The 9,586-nt window shown below is 41.5% G+C and overlaps 1 pseudogene; it reads left to right on the top strand.

The window, feature by feature from the left end:
* Positions 1-7,489: 7,489 nt before the first annotated feature.
* LOC116635845 lies at positions 7,490-8,820 on the top strand (annotated as a pseudogene).
* Positions 8,821-9,586: the final 766 nt, after the last annotated feature.

Below are 9,586 nucleotides of genomic sequence, written 5' to 3'. Positions count from 1 at the left end.
AGACCATTAGCAGGAAGGGGAAGCTGTCCTGTTAGGAGGATTACACTCTCCCTGCTCCAGTATTCTCAAGCATGGGAGCTCAAGGGTTCCTCCAGACTTTTCTACTCAACCTTCAACATTGGCTTAAAATATAGGAGCTACTCACACCTCTTCTGTCAAGAAACAGGCCTCAATCTTGTTGTCCACAAAACTATTTCTTGGGAGCAGGACCCCCCCCCTCACTTTGCCCTCCTCCTTACCCTCTGCCCTGGCAGGTTCCAAACAGAGAATCTATCCCTGGCTAAACAACCATTATTATGGATATATATACACATATACATATATGTGCGTGTGTGTGTGTGTGTGTATGTGTATATATATATATATATATATTTATTTATTTATAAGAATAAATAAATTTATTTCCTATTAATAACTCCACAGTGTTTGTGTGACTTGCATTTGAGACCAGGCAAAGGACCTGCTCAAAATGCAGAGGCGGACGCTGACATCTATTGAGCATCTCTTGTGAGCCAGGTACCTGGCCAGATGGACACTGCCTGGTGGAGATGACTTTATTAGGCAGATGTTATCATTTCCATGTTTACTGAGAACAAAGTTCAGGCTCTGAGAGAAACAAAGGACATTCTCAGGGTGATGGATCTGAGTTGAATTCCAGAACCCCAGTTCTCTTCTCTAGCAAGAAAGATTACCCATTCCTGGGGGTGGGGGGCAGGGAACAAGTCATACATCCCTTCTTATATTCTTACTGGATTTTGCACAGGACTTTGGTGTGTTTCATAGGAAATGCATGTAATGGAAACCCATTCAAAATAAGCTTCAGCAAAAACCACCTACGGTACCACCTAGGATTTGAGGAAGGTTGAACAACGAGGGCCTCAGCAGCAAGAATCCTTGGGCTTTCCCCCTAATGCTCCAGCCATGAGGGGACTCAGTAAGGTGCAACTCTGTCTCTTAGCTGGAGTCCTCAAAAGAGAAGGCAGTTGACTTCTGGCCAGCCAATGAATTACCTCCTCTGGAGTCAGGTGTTTACCTCTAATTCAATCAGCTATGACCAAGAGTCATGAAGTAAAAACATGGCTCCTGGGAACTAATTTTGTGGGTGGATGAGACATTTCTCCAAAAACACAGTCATGTGCTGGGCAGACAGCCCAAAGATATCTGTTATACTTGGATGTAACTCCATAAATGTTTATTGCCTGGTTGTTTTTTGTCCTGACCAAACACTTTGAGAACGTTGGCTGAATCATTCTGTCTTTTTCGTTTAGTCCAGGGCAGGGATTCATATGTGTTATAGAAAAATATGTGTCATTTCTATATGCCAGTGGTTCCCTTGTTTACAACCACTGAAGCAAATCAAGAAAGAAGAAATAGACTATTTATTCTCAAATGCTTGGTTTCAAGGGGGCAGAGGAAATGAGAAAACATCTGTAAGGCTATTGTGTTTGCTGCTGGAAGATGACCAAGGCTGGTTATCAAATGGGTGGGCAGCAACAAGTAGGTGCTTTGTTTTGTCCTCATAGGAAGTTATTTCCTTTGTTTTGCAAGTTGGTTGAATTTCTCTGAGGTCAATATCCTGGATGCTCAAAACTCTTTTTTTCCCATCCAGAGTGCCCTAATTTTACATTTTATGTAACTCCAGAACTGACCAAAGGCTCATTTGCGGAAGTACATCACTTGCAAGTTGACACAGAAGCTTGCACAGACATGGATTATACTTATACTGCCACCTTAAGGGAGCTTCTGGAATTCCAAGGTGCTTTTAAAATGATTGGTTATCAAATGTAAAGTTTCAGAAAGGAAAGTGAGAAAGTTAAAAAAAAAAAATCATAATGGAGTAATCCACCTCCTTAAAAAATGACCTTCTGGAAGGTTTCAAGGCATAGACAGTGTTGCTAGGTGTGTCTGAGTTATGTAGGTTAGGGTTTGAGACCTGCCTCAACCTTCCACAATCAGTGACTGTCCTTAACTCAGACATTTACCTTTTCCAAGACACAAGTATAAAAAAGTAATGTTAGTTAGTACCATTTCACTGGGTTTTGTGTTGACCAAATGACATCACCTGTGTTCATCTTTTGTGCTTGGTGAGCACTCAGTAAATGATTGCTATCTTATCTGAAATTTGCCAACACTGAAGGCATTAGGGAAGCCTTCTGCAGGGAGAGGTAGAGATAGGTAGGGGGAGGGGAGCATCAGGAACTAAAATAAAACCAAATACTCAACATACAGCCTACAGTGGATGTTCAGTAAACACTTAAATGAGGGAAAAGGAGAAAGGAACAATGTCGCTGGAGATGAGTTTAGCTGTCAAAATGGGGATGGAAAACATTCTTTCTACCATTCATTCTAGAATTGGGGAATCATAAAAATATAGAATGCCCATGTGGTGAGGATTCTAGAAATGTACTCCTATTTCTTTTTTCAAATGGGGTAACCAAGTGGTTGAATCACTTCTCAAGTTAAAAGTGTGAATCAGTAGCATACTGCAATTAGAACCCAACATTTTGACAAATAACCAAGTGCCCTTTATATAATGCTGAAATATCACTCAAGATTGGCCAAAACAGGACTGCCTTGGGTTTTCTTTCTTCTTTTTTTTATGACTTGGGAAAATTATTTAATCTGACTATGCTTTGATTTCCTCACCTGCAAAATCACCATAATAATAATAATAATAATATACTACTTCAGAAGGTTGTAGTACAGATCCAATGAGAGGCTTCATATCAAGCATTTAGAACTGTGCTATTAATGTTAACCAGTATGATTATCAGACCACAAAGTTCACTTCTCACAGTTAAATTGTTTCCCGGGCATGACCAATCAGGCTTTGCTGTTTCTAAAACCATTGGCTTCCTAACTCTGTGTCTCCATGATAATAAAAACATTTGTTATCTCTTTATAGCTCCTGGTGCGTGGCACAGTTGCGTTTTTTTTTTTTTTTTTTTTTAAAGATTTTATTTGAGAGAGAGAGCGAGAGCACACAAGCATGGGGAAGGGCAGAGGGCAAAGGATAAGACTCCCCGCTGAGCAAGGAGCCTGTCCTCGGGGCTCAATCCCAAGACCCTGGGATTATGACCTGAGCTGAAGGCAGACGCTCAGCAGACTGAGCCACCCAGGCGCCCCTATTTTGATATAGATTCATATACAGTCATAAGAGATAATACAGAGAGATCCCATGTACCTCTTACCCAATTCTCTCCAATGTAAACAATTCACAGAACTATAGTATAGTATCACAACCAAGATATTGACATTGATATAATTCATCGATCTTATTCAAATTTCCCCAGTTTTACTTATACTCATTTATGTATTTTTTTTTTTTAAAGATTTTATTTATTTATTTGAGAGAGAGAGGGAAACAGCATGAGAGGGGAGAGGGTCAGAGGGAGAAGCAGGCTCCCCGCTGAGCTGGGAGCCTGACGTGGGACTCGATCCCAGGACCCTGGGATCATGACCTGAGCCGAAGGCAGTCGCTTAACCAACTGAGCCACCCAGGCGCCCTCATTTATGTATTTTTAGTTCTCTGTAATTGTATCACGTGCACAGGTCCATGTATATAATATCACAGTCTAGCTACAGAATAGACCCACCATCCACAAAGACCTCTTGTACTATTCTTTTATAACCATACCTACTTCTGTCCTGCACTCTCTCCACCCCATCCCTCAACTCTGGCAACCACTTTTCTCATTCAGTATAACTCATGGACACTCACCTAGATTGTTGCTTCTATCTGTAGATTGTTCCTTTGTATTGCTGAGTAATATTTGGTGATAGATGTACCACAGTTAAACCACTCACTCCTCAAAGGACATCTGGGTTGTTTCCTGTATTTGGCTACTAGGAATAAAGCTGCTATGAATATTCGTGTACCCGTTTTGTGTAAATATAAGTTCTCATTTCTCTGAGGTAAATGCCCAAGAGTGCAACTGCTGGGTAAGAATGGTAATTACATGTTTAGTTTTATAAAAAATTGCCAAGCTGTTTTCCAGAGTGCACCACTTTATAGCAATGTGCAAGTGATCCAGTACTGGGACATCCTTACCAACATTTAGTATTATTGCTATTTTTTATTTTAGCTTTTGTAATAGGTGTGTAGTGATAGCTCATTGTGGCTTTAATTTGCATGCCCTTAGATGTTGAGCATCTTCTCATATGCTTTTTTGGCCATCTGCCTCTCTCCTCTTTAGTGAAATATCTCTTCATATATTTTGTCCTTTTTATAATTGGATTATTTCCTTTTTACTGTTGAGTTTTGAGAGTTCTTTATATATTTTAGATATAAGGCCTTAAAAGACATTTTACTTTTTTTTTTTTTTTAAGATTTCATTTATTTATTGGAGAGAGAACATGCAGAGAGAGAGCATGAGTGGGGGGTGGGGTTGGGGGAGGAACAGAGGGAGAGGGAGAAGCAGACTCCCCGCTGAGCAGGGAGCCCGATGCGGGGCTCCATCCCAGGACCCTGGGATCATGACCTGAGCTGAAGGCAGAAGCTTAACTGACTGAGCCACCCAGGTGCCCCAACATTTTACTTTTAGAGTAAAATATCAACATTGGATTATGGATAGCATAATGTACCTACTAGTAAAATACATGACAACAACAGCACAAAGAATGGGAGGAGGTAAATGAAAGTACAGTGTAGTATGGTTCATAACATTATATATGAACTGACAGTGTTAATTCATGCCAAACCATGATAAGTTAGACATGCATATTGTAACCATTTAAAAGACACAGAAAGAGGAATCATTAAAAAAGAAAAAGATATAACTAAGTCAATAGAGGTAAGGTAGAATACCAAAAGATGGCAAGAAAGCAGGATTGAAGGAACAAAGTGCAGCTAAAACAACTAGGAAATGAATAACAAGATGAGACCCTTAAACCCAACCATATCGATTATTATATTACAATAAATGTTAGGGGACTATGACCTTTAATTTAAAAAGATTTTTTTAAAGACCCCACTATTGAGATGTTTACAAGGGACACACTGAAGTATAAAATCATAGATAGGTTGTAAGTAAAATGGTAGAAAATATTTAGTATACTAGCACTAATCATTAGAAAGGTGGTGTGGCTATATTAATGTCAGACACAGTAAACATCAAAATAAGGAGTATTACCAGAGATAAAAAGGGACATTTTGTTATGTTAAATGGGTCAATTCATTAAGGAGACTTACCGATCCTAAATGTGAAAGTAACTGTTAACAGAGTTCCATAGTATATACGCGGCAAAAATTGACAAAATTAAATGGAGAACTAGACAAATCCTCAATCCTATTTTGAGATTCAACACTCCACTCTCAGTAATTGACAGTAAAGCAGACAAAGGGAAGGACAAAGGATTCAGAAGAGTTGAGTATTATAAAAAACTCAATGTAGTAAAGAACACCACACACTGCACAGGTCAGATACACTTTCCACGTGAACATGGGGTATTCATCAGAAGAGACCATATGTTGACCTATAAGACAAGTCTAAAATTTAAAGCTTTAAATCACACAGACTATTGTATGACCACAATTGTTAGACATTGGGCACCTGGGTGACTCAGTCGGTTAAGCATCCAACTGGTTTTTGGCTCAGGTCATGATCTCAGGGTCCTAAGATCGAGCACCACATCAGCCCTCACTCAGCGGGGAGTCTGCTTGAGATTCTCTCTCTCCCTCTGCCCCTCCCCCCACTTGCTCTCTCTCTCTCTCTCTCTGAAATAAATAAATCTTATATTAAAAAAAGAAATTGTTAGACATCAATAATAAAAAAAGATATCTAGAAAATTCCCAAAAATTTTGAAATGAAGTAACATGCCACTAAATAACACATGGGTCAAAAAAGAAATCATAAGAGATTAAAAATATGAATAACAATGAAAATACCACCTAAGAAAATGTGTGGATACAACTAAAACAGTAATAAATATGAAATCCATAGCTTTAACTGCTCGTGTTAGAACACAAGCCTTTCTTCATTTTAAAATGAGAGTAGAAATAAAATAGATTTCAATATGGAATTTCATTTCACGGTAACTTTGTTTAGACTATTTCTCTTCGTGAATTGGAAAATGTAAACCTGTGAAACTAAATAAAAAGGCAACTATAGAATAAACCATCAGAGGGCACTATTCTTTAACTCCAGAGGAAAAAGCCTCTACTGTGAAAAAATGAAGAAGTAATCTGCTCTGGAACAGACCCGAGATAGCATTGAGATTTTATCCCTTTATTGGGCGAATGAGGCGTGGGGAGAGCAAATGACTTCCCAAGATCATCGTACAAATTCTAGGAATAGTATCAGAACTAGAAACCAGTCTCTTGACTGTTACAGCACATCATGATTCTTTGTGAAATCAGAGACAGACCCAGACTTTCCTATGGGCTTATGCTAACGAGCTCTTTTCCACCGGGATCTCCCAGCGAGGAGATGTATGCCTGGAGTTGCTGCAGCTGCTGTGGATTAGGGGAAGCAAGCAGGGATGGAGACACCAGGACCTGGAGGCATTTGAGCATCCAGAAAACTGTGCTTGAAACTCGTGCCACCTCTTGGATGCTCTGGTGATGCAAACCCGTATAATTCCTTTTTATTTAAAGCCAGTCGGTACACGGTTTTCTGTCACTTGCAACCAAGAATCTTGAATATGCCAAGCTCCTCTGCTTTACAAGAGAGCCAATGGAATTCAGGACATAGGGTTTTATTTTGGAAAGAGAAAAAAAAAAATGTTCTAGCTAACTCACCAGGACTGTGTTTGCAAGATAACTTGCAGATATATCCTATATATATCTCTATATACCTATATATCTTGCAGATATAACTTGTAAGATAATAGCCTATAACTAAGGATAGAAAAACATATGAGGACATGCTCATGTTTCATTTTCCCCCAGAAATTTAAGTTCCTAAGTTACGGATACATTTTTTTTTTTTTTTCCTCTGCTGACTTCTCCGCTGCATTCTTGGCAAGGTAAATTATTTCAAAGGCCATTAAGAAAATATGTTGGTAGCAGGGAGATGCAGTTCTGTCATCTTTAATACAACAGTGTCCTCTGACTCTCTAGGGCTAAAGAGTAGGGAGTAAAAACAGTACAGTTGATGTACTTTGCCTTTATGTGCATTATCTCATTTCCATCCCATAGCAACTCTGCAAAGTATTCTCATGTGTCTTTTACAGACAAAATAGAGACAAAAGTTATGCACTGCCTAAAGTCCCCTCGCTGATATGGATAAATATGAGGATTTGAACTAAAATCTATGCTCTTGCTTTATACTAGAAGTACTTGTATCCCCTCTTAACCCAGTCCTGACAACTTTCCTAGGAACTTCAGCACATAATATTTTTGACTGAGGCATTAGCTGTTAAACAGCTTTCATTAAGAGGGCATGATGAGGCAGATTCTCTTACACAGACAGCCTCAGAGTCCTGCTGTGAGAAGCAACAGTCTCCTCTTCCTCCCCGCCATCTGCTCGGCAGCCGCAATGCAGCAACCATGGATGAGTGCATCTCCATCCGTGTTGGCCAGGCTGGTGCCCAGATTGGCAATGCCCGCTGGGAGCTCTATTGCCTGGAACACGGCATCCAGCCCGATGGTCAGATGCCAAGTGACAGGACCACTGGGGGAGGAGATGACTCCTTCAACACCCTCTTCAGTGAGATGGGCATTGGCATGCATGTGCCCAGGGCCGTGTTTGTAGACCTGGACCCCACGGTCATTGATGAAGTTCGCACTGGCACCTACCGCCATCTTGTCCACTCTGAGGAACTCATCACAGGCCAGGAAGATGCTGCCAATATGCCCAAGGGCACACTGCACCATTGGCAAGGAGGTCATTGACCTTGACTTGAACCAGATTCAGAAACTTGCTGACGGATGCACAGTCTTCAGGGCTTCTTGGTTTTCCACAGCTTTGGAGGAGGAACTGGTTCCAGGTTCACCTCCCTGCTGATGGAAAGTCTGTTGATGGTAGCAAGAAGTCCAAACTGGAGTTCTCCATTTACCCAGCTCCTGGGTTTCCACAGCGGTAGCTGAGCCCTACAACTCCATCCTCACCACCCACAGCACCCTGGAGCACTCAGATTGTCCCTTCATGGTAGACAATGAGGCCATCTATGACATCTGTCGTAGAAACCTCAATATTGAACGCCCAACCTACACTAACCTGAATAGGTTGATAGGTCAGATTGTGTCCTCCATCACTGCTTCCCTCAGATGTGATGGAGCCCTGAATGTTGATCTGACAGAATTCCAGACCAACCTGATGCCCTATCCCCGCATCCACGTCCCTCTGGCCACCTATGCCCCTGTCATCTCTGCTGAGAAAGCCTACCATGAACAGCTGACTGTAGCAGAGATCACCAATGCATGCTTTGAGCCAGACAACCAGATGGGGAAATGTGACCCTCGCCATGGCTTGCTGCCTGTTCTACCGTGGTGACGTGGTTCCCAAAGATGTCAATGCTGCCATTGCCACCATCAAGACCAAGCGCAGCATCCAGTTTGTGGACTGGTGCCCCACTGGCTTCAAAGTGGGCATTAATTACCAGCCTGCCACTGTGGTACCTAGAGACCTGGCCAAAGTACAGTGAGCTGTGTGGACGCTGAGCAACACCACAGCCATCGCTGAGGCCTTGGCTCCCCTGGACCACAAGTTTGACCCGATGTAGGCCAAGTGTGCCTTTGTTCACTGGCATGTGGGTGAGGACATGGAGGAAGGAGAGTTTTCTGAGGCCTGTGAGGATATGGCTGCCCTTGAGAAGGATTATGAGTAGGTTGGTGTGGTTTCTGTCAAAGGAGAGGGTAAAGAAGGAGAGAAATACTAAAGTTAAAAACGTCACAGGGAAGGGATGCCTGGGTGGCTCAGTAGGTTAAGCGTCTGCCTTTGGCTCAGGTCATGATCCCAGGGTCCTGGGATCGAGCCCCGCATTGGGGTCCTTGCTCAGCAGGGAGCCTGCTTCTCCCTCTGCCTGCTTCTGTGTGCGCTCTCTCTCTGACAAATAACTATGGTCTTAAAAAAAATAAAAAATTTAAAAATTAAAAAAAAGTCACAGAGGTGCTGCTTTTACAGGGAAGCTTGTTCTGTTTTAAGCCTTGAAAGGTTGTGCTCTGATTGGTTAATTTGTCTATAGCAGCATATACTCTCATATACGACTACTGACCTGTGCTTGAAAACACAACGCTGCTAACACAGACCCAAGCTGTCCATTTCTCTGGTGGGTTTGAGTAAGCTATTCCTTGTCCTAAGTGGTAGAAAAAAAATAGGTTATAGTGAAAGCATAACGGATTCAAAGGTATAAAAAAATGCTAGTTTGTGCTCAGAAGTTCCTTCTTTTTTTTATTTTTTTAAATTTTTTTATTGTTATGTTAATCACCATACGTTACATCATTAGTTTTTGATGTAGTGTTCCATGATTCATTGTTTGTGCATAACACCCAGTGCTCCATGTAGAACGTGCCCTCTTTAATACCCATCACCAGGCTAACCCATCCTCCTACCCCCCTCCCCTCTAGAACCCTCAGTTTGTTTTTCAGAGTCCATGGTCTCTCATGGTTCATCTCTCCCTCCGATTTCCCCCCTTCATTCTTCCC

The sequence above is a fragment of the Phoca vitulina genome, unplaced genomic scaffold (genome assembly GCF_004348235.1).
Source record: "Phoca vitulina isolate PV1807 unplaced genomic scaffold, GSC_HSeal_1.0 scaffold11, whole genome shotgun sequence".
NCBI lineage: Eukaryota > Metazoa > Chordata > Mammalia > Carnivora > Phocidae > Phoca > Phoca vitulina.
The sequence above is the reverse complement of the archived record's forward strand: the minus strand, read 5'-3'. Positions and strand labels throughout refer to the sequence as shown.